This window comes from Microchirus variegatus, assembly GCF_963457635.1.
Source record: "Microchirus variegatus genome assembly, chromosome: 4".
Lineage (NCBI taxonomy): Eukaryota > Metazoa > Chordata > Actinopteri > Pleuronectiformes > Soleidae > Microchirus > Microchirus variegatus.
In genome coordinates, this window is record NC_139805.1 from 28,023,753 (window position 1) to 28,037,434 (window position 13,682).

A 13,682-nucleotide genomic window follows, 5' to 3' on the forward strand; every position below is an offset into this window, starting at 1 on the left:
CTATTGATCTTGTGCTTAGGGCCTGTTCCTGTGCAGTTATGATTAGTTCCTCTGTGCTGTCCAGCCTTCTCCAGCTATCGGTATGTTTTCCCACTTGTGCTCAACCAAGTGCAGGATGTTGGAGCACAGAAAGATTGTAACAAACTTCTGACAGGCTGACCTACATACACTTTTGTGTTGTCATAATCATGGTCGCTACCTAAATGCCATAATATCGTGATCGACTGCAGTTCAGACATTGAAAGGGATAACTGCTTCACTAAGGTGCAGAAAATGTGCTGTAGTGGTGCTCGAAAGCAATCAAAGCAGCTTGGACTAAAGCCAGACAGGCGGGGGCCTAATGCTGATCAGAATCTACTTAGGCCCCGTTGTAATGAACAGATGAATAATTGCCAGATAAAATGGACCAACGCTACCCAATAAAGGAACGCAATTTTTCTCCTCTCTGCCCCTCTGCACTATTCCATACTCGTGTCAGCCCTAATAACTGGCTCCATCAGCAGCCAGCAGGAGCAACATTAGTGCTGCCCCTTCCTTCCAACACTAATAAATGTTCACCACATCCGGATTAACACCTCTTTCCCTGTCCTTATCATCATCCTGCAGTATTTTATGCCACTTGCTAAATCCTCACATGAGGTCATGCCGTCATGTCCCCAATGAATGGCCATTTCACGCCCACCTCACATAACCAGAAACAGTGGCATTGCTGTAAACCTATGGATGTATTCATCATAGTTATGATTCTGTGACAGGGTCATCTCCCCTGCCCAAGATGCAGGGCTTGTAAAGACTGCCTTGCTGCCACTGGGCCTCCTGTTATGGAGCCTGTAATTGGCTGATTGGTGGCGAGGAGAATGTGCCACTGTCTTGTGAATAGATAACCAATAAGACACAAATGTGGTCCCCAGGGCAGGACAGTACCTATTAGGAGCTCCTTTTCGGCTCGAAGTCTCATTGTCATTGTTATACACATCCAACCTTTACACACTATTATTTTTTTCCCCCCTCTGACCACTCGCTCTCTCCTCTTTGCCTCTTGTCATGTACCGTAAACTATAACTTAAATTGCCTGTTCGAAGAAAGCCCAACCTGAATGGTCCTGTTTTCCTCTGACTGTGGGATGTTTGATTGCCTGCCTCAGGCGTATCACTTTTCCTGTGAGTATTTAGACAATAGCCCTCAAAATTGCTGGTCTCTGTTTAAAAAAAAAAAAAAAAAAAACTATGTCAAAAGGCAGTAATTAAATTCCAGGCACTCTGCAGAGGATTATTCACCTCGCCATTCATTTGTGTCCACGCACGTCACCTCTGTCAGCACAGTCTGTACTTTGGCAGCACATGTTTGGCTTTCCGGGGTGTAATAGCTCAGAGGCTGTTATAAAGAATTGTATGTAATATTTACAAAGGTTGGTATTTTAAATCAGTCTTTATGTGCCGCAGGAGCTCCTTCCCTTCATTACCATGCAGAATGCGGTGCAGAAAAGGAGGGTAAAGAGGGTAAATACTCTGTCTTCATGTCAAGATTATCTATGCACCTTTTTAGGCAGTGCTGGAAGTCACTTTTGCTTAATAAAAGGCTGATTAATGAACAGTGCAATGGAGGTAGATAAGAAGATAAAGAAGAAGAGAAAGGAGGAGAAATACTGGCCTCGGCCATCTGAAGACCATGGACCCCCACCACCACCACAGAAACAAAACAGCATAATTGCATCATCGACTACTTTTTTTCCTTTCTACAAAGCATCAACGGAACCTTGAGCTTTGAGGGAGGATTTTTAATCAGAGGGAAATGGAGGAGTTGCTGCTGTGCATGGGACCGGTCGTCTCTATCCGCTTAATATGTTTTAGACCCATCAGATCAAAGCAGATCGCTGCAAGACAAAAGGCAATCTCAGACAACCTCTCAGTGTTTCTTTTTCCAAGTGTTCTCTAAGCTCGCTAATTAATAAGACACTAACAGCCTGTGTTAGTGCACTCTGATGAGGATGTGAGAATTATACTGTACTCTGAGAATAACTGCAACTGTGACTTTTCATCCCTGGTCTTCAAAGCTTGTGTATCTCAGTGTGTGGGCCCAAAGGCATGCGAGATATTGACTAATCTGAAAAAAAAAAAAAAAAGTCAGAGCGTTTTTATGTTTTCACCGACCTAATATGGAATAAAAAAGGTTGACGCAAGTAAAGAAACCATTATATTCAAACCTTACTGGAAAAATATACACACATTTGCAATGCAAGATAAGAATATAGCTATTATCAGCTGATAGGAAGTCAAGACAAACAAAATCAATCTTTATTTTACTTAGCAAATTGGGACAGTGCATGTTAATGCACCATTAAGTACTATCTCCAATAGGTAGGTTGATATTGAAAAAACATATAGTGATGCTCATGCAATAATGCACTATGATGCACAAGGAGACATAAAACAAGCACCCACATTAAAAATGCTGCACATCACCCTTCTCATTGCAAATTTCATAGCTTTTTTTTATTGCACCACATGTGTTAATATTGCACACTGTATGTTCATTTAGTCCTTACAAATTGCAACAATGGTTAACCGTGTTCCCAGACCAGCTTAGCTTTTTTTTAAATCAGTTTTTTTGGTTTAGATTTGTCATATTTTTTTTCCACAACCAAGGCTACTGTGAATAATAATGATAAGAAGACGAAGTTTAGAGTAACATAAAAAAAAATAACATAATAACCACTTTCCACTACAAAATCTTTCTAAATACCAATGCAGTTTTCAGTTGCACTTTGTCGACACAATAAAAATGTACTTGTTACAACTGAATTTTAGCAGTATTTATTTTAAGTATGACCTTTTTAATATAGTTAAAGTGTTACAAAACATGTTTTTTTTTTTTTTTACCACTGTGCCAATAATAATTTTCAGAATAATCACTGTGAAAATGGTTATCTGGAGCAAAAACAAGCTACTATGAGAAAAAAAACAAAAAACTCTGCTGTTTAATACCCCACAATTTCACACACTAATTACCATGTAATTATTAGAATAAGGGAGTTGTAATTAAAATGCTTACCAGATATTGTGTTCTAAAGGCATGACTCCAGATTGTGTGTTCTCTTTCAGAGAAGCTCAAACTGCAATTTAGGCAAAAGAAGATGTTGAAGGTGTTTGTTTGTGTGTATGTAGGACCTTTTCTGGCAAAAACACGGACCTGGTCACGACCAGTAGTCCTCATGGAGATCAAAACCTGGTCCTCATGAGGCAGAAACTCATTTCTATGGAAGTGGTTAGGTTTAGGGTTATGATTTGAATTGTGGTATTGGTTAGGGTTTGGCATTAACCGATTATGTTTAATGAGGGTTAGGGTTAGGGTAAGGCTTTAGGGGATTAGGGTAACCCTAACCCACCAAATGAATGGTCAATGCAGTGTCCTAAGAAGAATAGCTGTGCAAACTGTGTGTGTGTGTGTATGTGTGTGTGTGTGTGTGTGTGTGTCCAGGTGAAAAGGAAGTGGAAATTCAAAGTTAAACAAATTAAAGATTGTTCATGTGGAGGTGCATCTCGAGACAAGAGAGGTCAGGGTAAATTAGAACCATTGACTGTGTGTGTGTGTGTGCTTGTGTGTGTGTGTCCGTGTGTGTGAGTGAGAGAGCGAGAACTGCTGCTTTACTGGTTGTCCTAGCAACTTTCTCCTTTCCTCAGCCAAGAGCCAGGAATCAATTATTCATTACATTGTGTTATTGCATATATTCTGACTGCTGCCTGCCCTTCGCATATATAGCACTGAAGGGTGGCTAAATGTTCATGAGTGAAATCACATTGCTACTTAAACCTTAAATGGATCGTCAGTGATCAACTCACTAGACACGACATTCAACTGCAGTGATAAAATCACGCTTGCGGTGCACGGCAGTAAAAATAAATAAATAAATACATTTAAATGCAGTTAAAATTGCTCTGACTGTGTATGACAGTGATTATTTATGAATGCGAAACAAAAAAAAATAGGATGTTAATGATTCATACATGTACATTTGTATTTTCTGTGTTTGCATGTGTTGCTTTCTCTGTGTGAGAGAAAGCACATAAATGAGCAATGAAAGAGGGGGAAGAATAATCAAAGACAGTTTGAAACCGAGACTCAGCATGGGAGTTTGTGGTTGCTTTTGAAGGAAGGTATGAACACGTGCGCATGAATACCAATATGCTTTGTGTGCACACATAGTCTGCATCCCTCTTCAACATGCTTGATGCTGTATTTGCTGCGCTCAGTTCTGTATCTGTATTGTCACAAATTCGACAAACTGATGCCATCACTGATTGAAAGATAACGGCGTACAACGCATAACAGGGAATAACAGATGCTTTCTCACCTTTTCATTGAGAACAGCATAATCAATTTGCATACCACAATGGTACAAACAAGCAACTGTTTGATTCCTTGGAGAGTGGGATGAGGATCTTTCTCTGTCAGGCTCATTGCAGCGATGTGATAATGAGATTGTCTCTTGCTCCTTTCAGAAGAAGTGATTTATACAGAAACATAAACTGGCCACAGACCCTCATGTGTTGCTGGTGGTAATTTTTCTTTCATCTCTGGGGTCGAGGTAAAGATAAAAAGAAGCCAATTCTGTCTTTCTCTCAAGTCTGAGTGCATACCTACTGGCTGTTGGACAGTTATTATTTATGAGCGACCTGCCTTCTTAAACTCACTGGATCCAGCCTCTTTGTCTTGGTAGTCCGGAAAGATTACTGAATCTTTTATACCTGTCTTGAACAGGTGCAGTCATGAGTAAGCCGAGGGCACGATCCTAGTGGAGAGGGAGTCCTGGGTAAACTTTTGACATTAAATTCATGTCCAAAAATTGTATTTCGGTGGAACAAAGCACAACTTTTGGTTACACCATCTCAAAGATCCAGTGCGTTGCTTATACCATCCCCCTTTCTCTCCTCTTAACGAGGAGCGCAAAGTACGAGCAGAGCAATGAATCAAAGATTGAAAAGGTATTTTTCATTCTGTTTCCTCCGAGGTTATGAAAAAGAAATGAACTGAGCTTCTGCAGTGAGTGACAGATACAGTGCTGTGAGAAAGACACACCTTCTCATGCTGCAGCATAGTGACACAGAGAGAGACAACGAGGATGATCCTGATGAGTTTGGTCCATTTGACTGCCAAATGTAAGAGATGTTTGTTCATATTTATGTTATGCACTCTCTGCATTTGTGCAGCTTTCAGTGACATTCTGTTTCCCAATTTAGGTGGCTGAACAGAAGTGCCACTAATCCTGTGGGAACATATCACTGCACCTGAATGGAGTCTAGTTGTCCAAGGATAGTTGTGTGGATTTTGTGCTAAATTGTCTTTGGCTTCACAAGAAACTGGAACGCTTTTTTTAAATTTTCATAAATGATCTGTTTCATAAACAAAACATTTAAAAAAAAATAAAAAAGAAACCTTTCTGTTGATGAGACAGACCACATGTTGTGTCAATAATAGCTTTCTATTATACACACTGTACCTAAAAAGGTACACATGCTTGGTCGCACCAGTTGTACCCTAACGGGGTACAAGCACTGTACTTTTAAACTGTGTACCTGCTTGTTTGTACCTCTAGAAACATTTCTGCACCCCTAGTGACAAAAATGTACCTGTACCCACTGATAGAGTACAACTGGAGCGACAGCAAAAGGTACAGTCTCTTTGATTTCTTAGTGTGTGAGACAAGGGCCTGCAAAGTCAAACATGAATTAAATAAATAAATGGCATCAATGTTAAATAAATGAATGCAAGGCCGATATTTGTTGCCACATTTTTTTGGCAGTGTAGTTTTGAAATAGTTCATATTCAGTTTTCCTTAAAGAATTTTTCAACCAACAAGCATTGGTAAATCACACTTTGTTTAGCACTATTAGGTATATACGTCATATAAATTATAAATTATACACACTCATAGATTCTGCTTTGTGGTTATAAAAGTGTGTATAATTTAGTTATTAAGTGTGTTCCTCTGTGTTTCATGGTGGTCCCATCATCCTCTATATACCACTTTGTTTTAATTATTGCACTTTTTGTTTGCAAGTTGTCTGACAAACAAATTGCTGAGTGTGATACAAAGTGTGATTTCCAGCCCTAAAACTCCATCACCATCCTTTGTGTTTGCAACTAGGTGTGGAGGGGCACAGTGGCTGTATATTAAAATTCAAAGCACAACCAGTGGACATGACATACACTTGATGACTTCCCGCTGATTCAAAATGAAAAAACACAACACGAGTAGATTTTACCCCCGCAAAAGGAATAACTCAAGAAATAGAGAGTCCACAGCTTGTGCTGAAATACCACCTCTTTCTCAGCAATCGACTTAATACACCGAGTAATGTGTTCATAAGTGTTTAGCTCACGAGATGTCGAGTCTGAACTCAAAATAATGTCAGGTTCATCGACCTAATGATCCCTCTATCGTGAACACAACCAGAGGGGAATCTGATAGCTGCTCAACTCGCTGAGCTGAAGCACAGCCTGTGGCCAGCCAGAAAAAGGCTCGAGGGAAGGTCTCACGCTCCTTTGAGACAACAAGACAACAGCGATCGACACAGTCCCGTCTTTGTTTGACTCGAGTAAACAACAGCAGAAGCACATAAACAAGATGATCTGTCAACATGATCTCTGGTTACCCAGGAGATCGTGGTCTGCAGGTGTACCAGAACTAAACTAAACAAACTCAAACAAAGCGTCTGAGGTGTTATCATCAGCTTCTCTGTGGCCCCATGTGAAATGTGTTCACCCGCACCTCAACCCTACCCTCCTCCTCCTCCTCCTAGGCCTCTGGGTTTGCAGCCCCCCTGTGCCATCAGGATGTCGCTCATGGAGACAGAGAGAGAGAAACAGCAATTCCATTGCTTCTGGTGTGGTAAAAAAAGGGGGAGTTTAACCAGAGGGGGGTTCTGAGAAAATGGCTTGTTTTGTCTTGTCTCATTTGCTCTGGCTGAAGCAGGCACTCGACCACACTTGGCCTATCTGGCCTAACAGATCACATAAACACACACACATACACAAAGAGCTGGTGAGTTGCCTGTTGTCAATCTCTGGCAGAGTCAATTGCGGCATGTGGATGGTCTCACATCACAATGCAACCTAAAGTTCGGGTCTGTTTGTGTGTTACTACAACAAAGTCAAACACAGTCCAGGATAAGGGTGAATTCCAATTCCTTGCTTAACCCTCAATCTTAACCCTCAATCTCAAAAATGCACGCTCCCTCTAGTGCAAGTGCTGTCCCGATTCTCAGAGAAATTAAGTTGAGGGCCAAGTTTAAGGGCTGTATCGCCTTCAATATTTTTTTGTATCGCCTTCAAGATTTTCCGAGACCACCCTTGGGAGCAAGGGCTACCCAAAATGCATTGCGTGTTTTCACATAAGAAAGATGGCGCCGAAAGCAGCGAAGCGAGTGAGCTACAAATAAGGTATTTTCTTTGTTAATAGAGATATAAAAATTATGAAAACCATTGTATTATCTTAGTTGAGGCCCATATTATTGATTACTGACGTCATTGTTGCGTAACATTTATTTTTATTTTACGATCTTTTGTCAATAGTCAGCCGGTGCGGACAAGCGATCGTTTGCTATGGTTTACTTTTCAATAAGCCGTGGTGTGTGGTAACTGTCAGCTGAATATGTCTGTGGTTGTGATTTTTGTATGAGTATCATCTTATAAGTAACTGACAACCTAATAACTTGACTGACAAACATATAAATAATCGTTATGTAAATGTGTTCTTCTTCTTCTTTTTTGGAGTTGACAGACTGGACGCAGCTTTCACGTTATTCTGCCCCCCACATCTGAAGACGTATCTGCTTTGAAGGGGTGTCCCATTTCTAAGTGACAAAATAACCCTCAACACTTGGTTTTGAGGGCCAGTTAAGATTAAGGGTTGAGCTTGAGGGTTAAGATTGAGGGTTAAGATTGGAATTGAAATTGGCCCTTAGTCTCAGTGTCAGAAACAAAGTGAAACTGGCTTGGTATGGCTCAATACCACTTTTTGTGTCCAGTATTGTTATTATAAACTTTAGTATCTACCAATACTGATTAGTGTGATACAAACTTAGCTGATAATAACATTTATGCTATGTGCTATTTAGTACGGGTAAAGATATTGAATTGGAGATATATCATCGTCCTTTCCCAATGCAATATGATAATCAATACACCAGGGCAAATAATGATATTTTAATTCAGGCGCTATAAAGTCAACTGTCCCTGACAGTTTCACTTGCCGGGTGTCGACACTTCATGTCTCCTCATGGCGGCGCTGCTCAAATGAATGAGGGAAACTTGGGTGGAAGTTGCCTGGCCGAAGAAGATGGAAAGCTACTTTAAGAGATCCCCATCCACATTCAGTGATGATTTTAAGCCAGAATCAGACAAATAACAACACTAAAGTATATGAGAGTGGCTTGTACGCATACTGGCATAGCCTTGACCCATAGCACATTTTAAAGCCGCAGTTTGGAGCAACCTTCTAAACATAGTTCGATATTGTGAAGTACGTAACATCATTTTCAATCATTTCATGCCAAAATAAAAATATTCTGCCGTTGTTTAAACACAAAATAACACTCAGTTGAATGTGCTGCGAAAGACAACTGCGTGTGAACATAAGTGATGCGTAGGTCAAGTATGTAAATGCTCGTAGCTCATAAATACGATTGCAAACTCTGTACCAGTCTCGAGATTTTTCCTGGTTCTTTCGAAACAAATGTGAAAAAAATGATACGTGTAGCATATGTGGGCATTGGCTCAACTTTCACTCTAACTTCCAACACTGCTGCAGGCTGACACATCATGTTTGTGCGAAAGGTACAATGCAGTAGCCAGGGAGACAGTGTCGAGAGCTCCGCAACACTTTTGGCTAAGAGGGACTGAAAGGTGAAGTTAAGCCAAGGAGTTCAGAAACTGCAAAGTGAGTTAACTGGCAGGCAGAGAGGATGGCACAGATATGAAGGTTGGAAGCCTGCGGGTGTACTATGTCAAAAAGGAGGAAGCGGAGGGCTGAGAGCTGTTGCACACTCAGATTTAATCAGAGCATCTGTCTTGCAAGTCTGTAAAACTTTGTGCAAGCACTTCTTATTTCAGGGATGCATTCATTAACACAGGAACCAAAGAGGAGAGATAAAATGTCTGCCCCGTGGAGATGAATGCTTGAGGCAGGAAGTCTTGATATTGAAGTACTTTGTTCGTAATGATTTGAATTTGTATTGTCTATTTTAGGAATGTGTTTTTGTATTTTTTCCCTCTGCAAGTTACATTTTTTAGAGAATTATGGATTTTTATTTTTGTTTATCTTTATATATACTGACATAATTGTATGTTTAATCAGTAGAATAGCTTTTGTCACCAAAACGTTACATACTGGATGTTTGTTTTTGGTTTAGCACATGAATACACTGCTTTAAATAAAAAAAATGTTTTGTAGTCTTAGAATAAGCCTTTTATAAGCATAATTTGCCAAGTTACTGTTTTGTGCTGCCACTTTTCTACAGCAGAGGAGGAAGCCTACTTTGCAAACAGTGCAAAGAGAGGAACAGCTCCACCCATATAAACCCAATGCACAAGTAAGTGACATCAGAAAAAAAAAAAAATGACGAAAAAAAATAATAATTTGAAATCTCGAGTTTCCAAGAAAAATATTCAAAAAATTTAAAAATTTAAAAAAAAAGTATTTTTTTCAAATTTTTTGGGAAACTCGAGATCTTGAGTTTGAAAAAAAAATCAATTTCAATTTTTTTTTTTTTCTCATGTCACTTGGGGGGCTTCGTACACAAGCCATCAAATGAGGAGGAGGAAACAGCAAAGAGAGAGTCGTGAAAGACTGCTTACATCCTTGTAATGACCCTAAAACACTGCTACAACTGTCTCAAGATTCTTCAGTTTGCTGGTTTAAACTAATCACTCAGCCATTTACCACATAATAATGTTTCTTGCATAAATAATGTTTTTTATTTTCAGAAAGCTCATGAATTGGCTCAGCATATGTATCCACTTTTAGGCACCAATAAAGTTGCTCCAAATTAAAGAGCGACTGATATGATTTGATTGTTCATCTGCAATAGCTAAATACCCATTGACTGAAAAGTCAAACACAGAAGTCAGAAGAACTTGTGTTGGATCTACAGATGGAGTGGCTGGGATGATTCGACGACTTAAGATCACGTGATTTGAGAGCGTTATGCTTCAAAGTACAGCAGCTGCCGATTTCAAGTTAGGAGAAGGACGGGGATGTGTGCTTGACAAACTTAAATACACGCCGAGCAATTCTCGCCCCATGAGATTGAATGCAATGCAGTTACAGCTTACGTACACACTTGCTCTAAATCCCTGCATTCCGACGAACACTCGCTCAATAATTCTCCGTCACCTGTTCACTCAAGGGTGACGAATCTTATAAGCACGTGGCTGAGACCATCCCTTCGGCTCGCTCCTTGGACCACTGCTGCTGTTGCATCGCCAGTTCATCAGTTCACCACTCAGAGGGGAGCAAACCCTCCCCTGTGTATTATGCATGCCCTCATAGACCTAATTGAAACTGAAAATGTTATGATCCACTCGGGTGCTCTACTAATAGGCTGGCTCTCGGAAACCACGCTTGTGAGACAATTACCAACCAGAGCCACGGGTGTAAATTAATCTCCAGGTCTGGGGTGGGCAGTTGGTGTGAGGGACAGCATGTGCTTCCACTTGGGGGTCTAGACCAGCTGAGAGTGGAGCTGGAGAGAGGTAAAAGGTCTAACTGTCTCACTAATTATATATGTCTTTTTTTGGCTCTGCCTTTAAGTTTCACACTGTTCTCGGAGGCTGTGGAAACAGAGTCCTGGCAGATCAAACAACATGCTGTGCTTCATTGGCTAAGCTCTAAGGCTTCCAATCAGAAACAACTGGGAGCCGAGAGAGAGCGTGGCCAAGGTGGCGATTTTATCCAGAAGTTTGTGGGGATGGAGTTAAGGTGTTACGGAACTTCCACACTGGTACGGTTACATCTGAAACTGGGAGAGCACAGCGGTTATATTAATATTTTTTTATGGAACAATTTTGTGCAAGATCACTTCCAGCTGAGCTGTGTTACAAGCTGTATATAAAAAAATGGATGTAGCTGTGTGGTTTGAAATGTGAAGCTGAGGAAGTAGGACAGAGGTAGAAGTTAGCCACCAGGGGGCAACTCCACTGGCGGCAAACGTAATTCCTTTAAAATGGCATGCTGTAGGAAAATGTGCCTCCTTCTAACTTGACATAGAACATCACTGAAAGTTTCCTTGAGGAATTAGTGGTCTCAGTTGCTAGTTTCAGGTCTTCTTCTCTCTCGGTTATGAAATGATCCCAAGTTCTCTGAAACATGATTTAGGTGAAACAAAAAGGCAAGCCAAGTTTGAGGGATGAACTCCTGTTCTCATGAGTGAAGCAGTGAGATACTGAAATTAATATTGAAAGAGAACCTTTGGAATATAAATCACTTTTTGTAGTCCATCTTTGGAACTCTGTAGTTTCAGTAGACAGATAATTAAATACTTGGATAAGTAAAGGTTGAGTTCAGGCAGATCCGCTTAACGCTTGTCATCTTTCCTCGACCCCATGGTGTTTTACAAAGGGGTCAACAAATGGACAATAGGATGGATATTTAAGGGCTTTTGTTTTTTCCTCTGCTCCTTGCAACATTGGTTGTCAGTTTCTGTGACAGTGAGTCGTCAGGCCACTGTTCTGTGGCATTATTTCAATCATTTTGTTACAGAATAATTCCATGTGTTTGTTACCAGTGACTTATAGTTGTTTCCCTGTGTTCAGGACTCACCTCAAGGAGACTCTCCAGCTTCAGTCTTACCACCATTCCTGTCCTGAAACCCTTACTTATGTTAACTGCTATGGCTCATGCTACAGTTTGGTTTGGTACTGTATGGTACTGTTTGGAATGGTAAAGCCCTGAGTCTTGCTTGTGTTTCGACTGAGAACAGTCCGTTTACTTGGTAGGCAGGGTATGGGCGTTATAGCCCGATGGCTACTTAGCGCGACGTCGTAGCCCTAACCCAAAGGGAACAGTTGGAACCAGTTAATTTGGTACATTCCAAATGAAAACACAAAAAAATGTGTAGCATACTGTACCAGACTGAACCGTTCCACTTGGTGGAAACACAACTTTATGTTACCTCTTACTTATGTTAATAAAGAACTATAGGAATAAATTATACAAGGTCTCACATTTAGTCGGCAATTGGATTATATAATCTCGTATTAAGAATTCAAACAACCTTTTGCCTGTGAAACTAGTTGGAAAATAATTATTTCAAGCAAACTTCGACTGGGGTGTGGCTGATGGCTGAAGTAACCTGTTGATGTTGTTTACTCGTGGTTTGTCTTACAATTAAGACTCATACATGTCTGTGGCTCCACCTGCCGAAACATTCACCAATTCCATCAATATTTCAAGGCTTCAGTGGAACTTGGCTCCCGTTAAAGGTGCCATATGTAAGAATGTGGCCAAAAACGGTTACTGCATTCAAATTCAAAATACAGAGGTATTTTAGGTTTCGTTTTCTGACCTAACTGGTAACCCATGGTTGCTCGGCAGACTCTACTGACTGCAATGATTGGTAGTCAGCGGTAGGTGGCGCCACATACCAAAACATGATTTCAAAACATAAAGATGATTTGCAGTCTGCAAAATACTTTTTTTTAATGCAAATATTTTGTCTGTACTGTTGTTGTTGGTGAGTTCAGTTTGTTATATGCACATTATTCCTGAGTCTCTGTGACATATTAGGAGGATTTTACGCTCAGTTGCTTTAGATTTATTACATAATGCACCTTTAACTAAAAAAAGAAATACTGCATAAAGCAAATCACAGGTCAAAACAACAAAACAAGTGAGTAAGAAAACAGATCAGCAACATCGAACTTAGTAGTGACAATCAAACTCTTAATAAAGCTAGTGAGCTTTGGCCGTTCAAAGCCTCCTCCATCCCCATGACCCGGGACAATTCTTTTTGTGGAGGAGAACATTTATTACTGTCTCCTGCAGCCAAAACCAAGAGAGCAGAGTTGGTCTAGCCCCTGCAGGTGTGAAGATCCACAGAGAATTAATTAGAAAAGATGGAAAAGGTTGCTGAAGGAAGAACACGGAGGTTTGAGTCTGTATTCTGGTTCAGGGCTATTAGCGGTGCTGTAAGTGGTGCAAAAGTTCAAACCAACATTTTACAAGTTCACAAAGTTCACAACTCTATTCCTCTCCTTGGCAAAGGAGCACCTCAGCGCTGACAGCAGCACAGATGCTCGTGTTCACAAGTCAAGAAGTCTCAGGAAGACGTGGCGAAATGTAGATTTTTCAAAAGTGGGCTGTGAATCTCTGGTGTGGCGGTAAAGGAACATGCATGTAACTACACTGTAACAAATTTCTGTAAATTTACAGCTGATTTCCAACAGTATCTCACTGTATTTTACTATAATTGTAAAATACTGTTAAATATTCATCCCTTGCATATAAATTAACAGTTAAATTGGTAAATTAACAATCACAGTAGATAACTGTAATTTAACAGGATAAAACAGTATTTTTAATGAATTGCTGTAAATTTATAGAGGATAACAACAGTATTTTACTGTATTTTATAATAATTGTAAAATTCTGTAAATTATTCATTTGGTGCATGTAAATTAACAGT